Source organism: Garra rufa, unplaced genomic scaffold, assembly GCF_049309525.1.
Source record: "Garra rufa unplaced genomic scaffold, GarRuf1.0 hap1_unplaced_175, whole genome shotgun sequence".
Lineage (NCBI taxonomy): Eukaryota > Metazoa > Chordata > Actinopteri > Cypriniformes > Cyprinidae > Garra > Garra rufa.
Window position 1 is genome coordinate 22536 of NW_027394450.1, and position 7875 is coordinate 30410.

Here is a 7875-nt window from a genome sequence, read left to right on the forward strand (position 1 = left end):
AGTCAGAAGTGCGAGATAAACTTACATTTTCAAGAAAAAAGTCAGAAGTGCGAGATAAACTGGCATTTGAGGAAAAAGTCAGAAGTGCGAGATAAACTTGCATTTTCGAGGAAAAAGTCAGAAGTGCGAGATAAACTTGCATTTTCAAGAAGAAAGTCAGAAGTGTGAGATAAACTCGCATTTTCGAGGAAAAAGTGAGAAGTGCGAGATAAACTTGCATTTGAGGAAAAAGTCAGAAGTGCAAGATAAATTTGTATTTTCGAGGAAAAAGTCAAGTGCGAGATAAAGTTTAATTTTAAAGAAAAAAAGTCACAAGTGCGAGATAAACTTGCATTTGAGGAAAAAGTCAGAAGTGCAAGATAAATTTGTATTTTCAAGGAAAAAGTCAAGTGCGAGATAAAGTTTAATTTTAAAGAAAAAAAGTCACAAGTGCGAGATAAACTTGCATTTGAGGAAAAAGTCAGAAGTGCAAGATAAATTTGTATTTTCGAGGAAAAAGTCAAGTGCGAGATAAAGTTTAATTTTAAAGAAAAAAGTCACAAGTGCGAGATAAACTTGCATTTGAGGAAAAAGTCAGAAGTGCAAGATAAATTTGTATTTTCAAGAAAAAAGTCAGAAGTGTGAGATAAACTCGCATTTGTGAGAAAAAAATCAGAATTGTGAGAAAAAAGTCAGAATTGTGAGATATAAACTGTCATTTTCTAGAAAAAAGTCAGAATTGTGAGAAAAAAGTCAGAATTGTGAGATATAAACTGTAATTTTCTAGAAAAAAGTCAGAATTGCGAGATATAATCTTGCATTTGCAAGAAAAAAAAACGGAATTACGAGAAAAAAAGTCACAAATGCGAGATATAAACTGATATTTGCCAGAAAAAAAGTCAGAATCTATATCTCACAATTCTTACTGTAACTCATAATTGCGAGATAAAGTCGTAATTGCTATATAAAATCCCATTTGGGAAAAAAAAAGTCAGAATTGCTTGCTTTTATCTGCCAATTCTGATTCAGTTTATAGGGGAATAACTAGTTTGACTGTTTACCATTTGGTGTTAAGCAAGCTAGCTAACAGGCTGGATAATGAAGCAAAAAATAAACATAAGCACATTAAAAATGCAACTAATGGCAGTTTACTCAAGTTGAGAAATATAATAACACATAACGGTCAGTACGTCAGCTAACAAAAGCAGCTAAAAATTACATTCCTGCTGGTTTCCAAGGTTACGGTCCCTTCTCTCCTTCTTTTTCAGTTCAGATCTACAGGGACTGTGAACCTTATTAGACATTTCTGCAAATATGCCAGTTTAGGCATTTTTGGCCAATTTACTGTAATCCCGGAGGAGATCCGGCTAAAAACAAATGGACAAATAAGAATACATAACTCAAAGATGGAAATGCATAAACAAGGCGATGCAATCGAGTTTACGCTAATGCGAGTATATTAGACATGTTTGTTGCATACGGATGGAAATCAAAGAGCATGACCACAGTGTTGACATTGGCTTTGACTTTGACAGCAGGACCAATCAAAATGCACCATCAGCTGAATCCCAAATGAGAGCTACTGGAACACACAGTCTTGAGTGACAGCTGTAGAATGAGGCAGGGAAAGAAAGACAGGCTGCTGAAAAACCTGCAAAAGAGGGAAAATTGAGAAAAGATAAGAGACGGCTGTGTATGTGTGTGTGTGACGCCCAGACGCAAAAAAGCAGCAGTGTATACATGAGAATAAACCACTGAAGTGTAGACTAATGTCAAATGAAACTGAAATGATTGCATATCTACTTTATATACTGGTGGAAGTACCTTTACAAATAACTGTGAAAAATATGCAGGAACATCTTAAAGATCTGACTGGGAGCTTTGAAGGGAAGGTCATTTTATGTCAACCATACTAAAACATTATTAATGTTTAATATACATGTTGGTGTTTTAGCTGGTATTCAAATACGCATGCTATGCTAATCGTGTCTGCTGTTTAAAACCAGATTTCAAACTGAATAAAATAAGATAAAATAAAATATTTAGGACTGTTACTAATATCAGATATTATTAATCACAATATATTCTTTATATTATTATCTTCACAAACAGCACAAATGAGTAATTATACACAAAAATATGTAGCTGTTTTTATATTTTAGGAAAGGGGGTCCTTTTGTTCAGTGGTCCTTGGCAACAAAAAGTTAGAAAAGCCATCGTTTAACACTAAAATTTAAGACAAATGTTCACAGTCTGGCCACTAATGACTTTTTCTCAGAATTTTGTCAAACTTAGTTTTTTTTCTGTAAATTATTAAACTTGCAATTGCTTTATAAAATCAGAATTCTGACAAATAAACCTGCAATTCTGAGGAAAAAAACTAAATTCTGACTTTTTAGTCTCAAGTTTGTATCAATTGCTAGTTTATCAGAATTGTGAGTTTATATCTATTATAATGCAACTGCAAGTTAATAACATTAGATATTATTATCTTCACAAACAGCATAAATGAGTAATTATACACAAAAATATAGCTGTTTTTATATTTTAGGTGGTCCTTAGCAACAAAAAGTTAGAAAAGCCATTGTTTAACACTAAAATTTAAGACAAATGTTCACAGTCTGGCCACTATTGGCATCACCCACATCAACTGAAAAAAGAGGGGGGGGGGGGTGACACAATAGAGTCTCACAAGACATAAACTGTCCTTTCAGTGCATTTTGGGAAACTAACACTAATCTATCAGAACACATACAGATAAAAATACAAACTTTTACCTTTGTAAATCTCTTTTTGTAGTTATTATTATTTATTTATTTTAAGTATGATTGATCTAAATGATACTTGCTTTGATAAATCATATCATTGTTAAGTGTGGTTTAACTGTGCCAACACCATGCAGTGTACATTATATCTGATGACATTCGTCCTATATGTCACCGAATAGACACATCCACACACACTCTCCCTAGCGAAAGACCACTTAAAACAGCCTGACATCATCAAACCCAAGCCATGGACTGTGGCAGCACCACACACACGCCTAATGGCAACAGAGCTGACATTCAGCTGGGTCACGTCGGGACAAAGAAGCGATCTGTCTTTTCTTCCTCCCTCCATTCTACCCTCGGCTCTTGTTCTCACATGGCAGGGATGTCACAGGGAGCACCAAAACAAGGGATGCAGGGAGAGAGAGATGAAGGGATGCAGAGGAGGGGCATAAAATGGAGAACAAAAGCATTGTTTGGACTCAAAGATGAGTTATTGTGTTGAGGAACCGTGTGCTGGAGTAGGAGTGAAGAATTGGAAGGAGAGCGAAAGAGAGAGAGAGAAATTTGGGGCCAGAGTGGTTACACTTTCTCTCTGCCCCCTGTCAATGGAGGAGGACAAAAACGGGCCTCGTTTGAGTCATTCCACCGATTTTGTGAGCTAAAACCCTCTCTGGGAGTGTTTGAGACTGTTTGCTGATAAGTTAGTATGACACATACGCGGTCCTCTGGGTGGAGAGCGGTTTATTTACCCTGAGGAAACACAGTCTGGCAGCAAAACCTTTGAGCGCTCACACACATATATTCTGGTTCGTACTCAAGGAATATGAGCCTAGAAGAGATAGTTCAGTCAAGAATGAAAATGGTCATCATTTACTCACCCTCAAGTCGTTCCAAACACATATATGCCTCCTACTTTTGGATCATAAAAGGAGAAATGATAGGGACTAGCTGTGCTGGTCGCTCTCGTCCATACAATTACAGGTAACGTTACCGAAGCTTTCAAGCTTCAAAAAGGACACACACGAAATCATGATAAAAGTGGTCCATATGAGTCGTTCGCTAGGCTATATTTCTTTCTGAAGTCATACAACAGTGCATATTGTACAAATGTGTGAGCAAGACTCAAATTTAAAGCCATACCGCACCAAAAAAAAAAAAAGAAAGAAGAAAGAAAGAAAAACAGAAAATGCTTCTGCCAAACAAAAGATACACTATTTTTGTCTGTATTAAAAATAAAGTTTGTATCCAGCTTTTTTTTCAGGTAAAAGTGGGCGCAACCACTTTTAAATTTTATGGGTTTGGCTTCTGGTCTTATCCATGTCCAGCTGTTTTTAGTTGTACAAAACAGCTTGTTTTGCTGCTTGATGGGCTATTGCAAATTGGTGTGTCTTACCATATTACTTTAATGTCTTATTTTAATTATGAACACACTGGTTTGTAGTGCAAATAGTTTTACCGTTTACTGCACGTTGTTATTCATGTTATTTCACTATAGGGCTAATGAACCGGTGTTATGCCAAATTCTGACCCCCGCCAGATTACTACCCCCCTGGTACTGGTAGGTTTAGGGTTAGGATTAGGCAATCAGGTAGCGATTTCAACGAGAGGGGGTAATAATTTGGCAGTGGTCGAAAATGGGCACAACACTGGAAGTCTTACCAATAGGCTTACTCTCACTTTGAAGAAAAAGGTGAATAGTTGAAACTGCTCTTACAAGTAAAATATGCCATATTTTTGTTAAACTACACAATAAAAAGCAATTCAGTTTTACCCAGTACACTGTCATTTTTTTAACGTTTTCACATTAGAAATGGAGTCAAGCACATTGCATTATGGGAAGTACATCCACACAGTGCTTTGTTGCACAATTTGTTGTACATTTCTATGGAAGCCTAGCCTGGAAAAATTCAGACCCTAATCTATTAAGATTAAGGGTCTGGCATTGAGCAATGAAAAGGAACTAACTCGAGGGGCGGCATCAAGCGTGCATTTGAAACTCTCACTGCATGCAATTGGATAACACCACGACCAATCACAACAATACACGATGTGACGTATCCAGAGCGACGGTGAACATATAAGAGTGGATTTCAATGTTATAACATAAACATTGTGACAAGAATTAATAACTATTAATTACGACAGCCGAATCAACCTCATAAAACAATTAGGTCCGATCAAACTATTCATTAACTATCAACTAATATGTGAATGGTCACTAGAGTTTCATTCAGCAGCGAGACATAGCGTCCTGTTCAAGTTAGGCTACTGTATTACTATTGAATACTTCAGTTTTTCGTTACAGTAAGTTTACCAAGTGACTCTTACCATTTGTAAATGAGATGGACCTCATCCACCACAATCCCGATCAGGTTGTCCCGGTAGACCTTGTTCGATAACATTTATCGCCACTTCTTTTTTAACAGCCAGGACTCGAGACTGCCGAATGCTATCTGGCATTGCCTGCTTCGGATCTGTTCCTCTTCGTGGTCGCCCCATACGCTTAACTACCAGCGGAGCTAACTGATAGATTAAACTCTTGCCGTATCCAGTCGCAAAACAGCAAAAACGTCCTTCTTGCAAAGGAACGATTCGAGCGCGGTTTTCTGTTCCTCTTTTAAATGAAAAGCCAAGTCTAACTCGGTCATTGTAGCGGCCAAAGCCGTTTCAAACAACTGTTTTCATCTGTAGATCTCTTTCAATGTTTACTAATGATTTCGGACGTCGGAGTGCTGTCTTCATCAGCTTAGCTCGCCTCTGGCCCGCCTACATCAGATACACCGATTTGATTGGTTCCCAGAATTGCTTACGTATTGCAGTAACATGCATTATTGCTCGATGCCAGAGTGTCTTGCAGAGACAATTCAAATTGTGCTCTCGTGAGACCTCTGGATTTCCAGGGTAATGGAAGCCTGTTTCCGCCACTGAATAAAAAAAAAAAAAAAAGTATGCTAATTGTGACATTTTATCTCACAATTCAGATTTTTTTTTAGATATAAACTCACAATTCTGACTTTCATTCTCAGAATTTCGCAATTGCGAGTTATAAAGTCAGAATTACGAGACAAACTTGCAACTCTGACATAAGTTTATATATCGCAATTCTGACTTTATAACACGCAATAGCAAGTTTAAATCAGAATTGTGAGATGTTTTTTACCCTCAAAATTGGACTTTATAACTCACAATTGCGAGTTTATGACTTTTTCTCAGAATTGTGAGTTTTTATCTAACAATCAAACAATTCTGAGAAATAAAGTCAGAATTGCAAGATAAAAACTTAGAAATAGAAACTTTTTCTCAGAATTTTGTCATACAAACTTGTAATTCTAACTTTTTTCTGAGATTTGTAAGACGTAAATCAAAATTGTGAGATATACTCATAATTCTGAGAAACAAACTCGCAATTGCGAGGCGAAAGTCAGAATTGTTCTCAGAATTTAGTTTATTTTTCAGAATTGCGGGTTTTTCTCAGAATTGTATGTTTATATCTCACAATTCTGATTTTATAATGCAATTGCAAGTTTAATAATTCTCTGTAAAAAAAATCAGATTTGTGAGTTTGTCTGACAAAATTCTAAGAAAAAGTCAGAATTGTTAGATATAAACTTGCAATTGCATTATAAAATAAACTCACAGTTCTGAAAAATAAACTTGCAATTGTGAGAAATAAACTCGCAATTCTGAGAACAATTCTGACTTTCTCAGAATTTTGTCATACAAACTTACAATTCTGATTTTTTTCTGAGAATTATTAAACTCGCAATTGCGTTGTAAAATCAGAATTGTGAGAAATAAACTTACAAATCTGAAAAATAAACTTGCAGTTCTGAGAACAATTCTGACTTTCTCAGAATTTTGTCATACAAACTTACAATTCAGATTTTCTTCTGAGAATTACTCGCACTTGCGTTATAAAATCAGAATTGTGAGATATAAACTTACAAATCTGAAAAATAAACTTGGAATTCTGAGGGGAAAAAAAAACTAAATTCTGAGAACAATTTTGACTTTTAGTCTCGCAATTGCGAGTTTGTATCAACTGCTAGTTCATCAGAATTGTAAGTTTATATCTTAAAATTCCAATTTTATAGCGCATCTGCGAGTTTAATTCAACAAATCTCTGAAAAAAGTTAGAATTGCAAGTTTGACAAAATTCTAAAACTAAGTTCTGACCTTTTTTCTTGCAATTACGAGTTTGTATCTTACGATTCTGACTTTATTTCAGAATTTTGTCATAAAAACTTGCAATATTAACTTTTTTTTCTGAGATTTGTTGAATAAACTCGCAGTTGCGCTATAAAATCCGAATTGAGATACAAACTAGCAACTGATTTATTTTTCAGAATTGCAAGTTTATTTCTCACAATTCTGATTTTGTAATGCAATTGTGAGTTTAAATCTAACAATTCAGAGAAAAAAAAATCAATTGCAAATTTGTATTGTGCAATTCTGAGGAAAAAATTCTGAATTTGAGATAAAAGTCTTAATTACATTTATTTTTTTATTAACGGGCTTGCATACATTACAGATCGAGTGTTAGCAATTACTAAAGTAAAAAAATAATAATAATTAAGCGGAACAGAAAAACACTATAAAAGCACAAAATAATGACTAATAAACAGACTAAATTTAAAATAAAATCCAAGTCAATAATATTAATAAATAACATAGTGAATAATATAACAGTTATTCTGGGTAAACATTTTGCATAGTAAAGGTAGTGTGCCATTCTGAGCACAGCCTGTGAATATATTAGGATGACTAAATTGGTTTTACTTCTTAGATTCCAGTTAATAAAAAAACATGTGGATATAACACAACCCCTTACTAATGAACAGCTGAGTCATTTAACTGAATGCTTCAAGGCTCTTAAAATCAATGCTCTTATCTGCAATCCAAACCAAGCAAGTACATTCAGCTCATGGGCTATTTTAATGAGTGCTAACGGTTGAATTATTAATACTGTATTAATTTCACATTAATTAAACTTGTATTAATTCATTGTAATTCCCTTCTCAAAGACTTCCACAGATGGGTAAAGCCTCTCCCGTGAACGCGCGCTAGTACTAGACTGTCACAGCAACACTTTAAAATTCTCTTTACAGTCTTAACTCTGACAGAA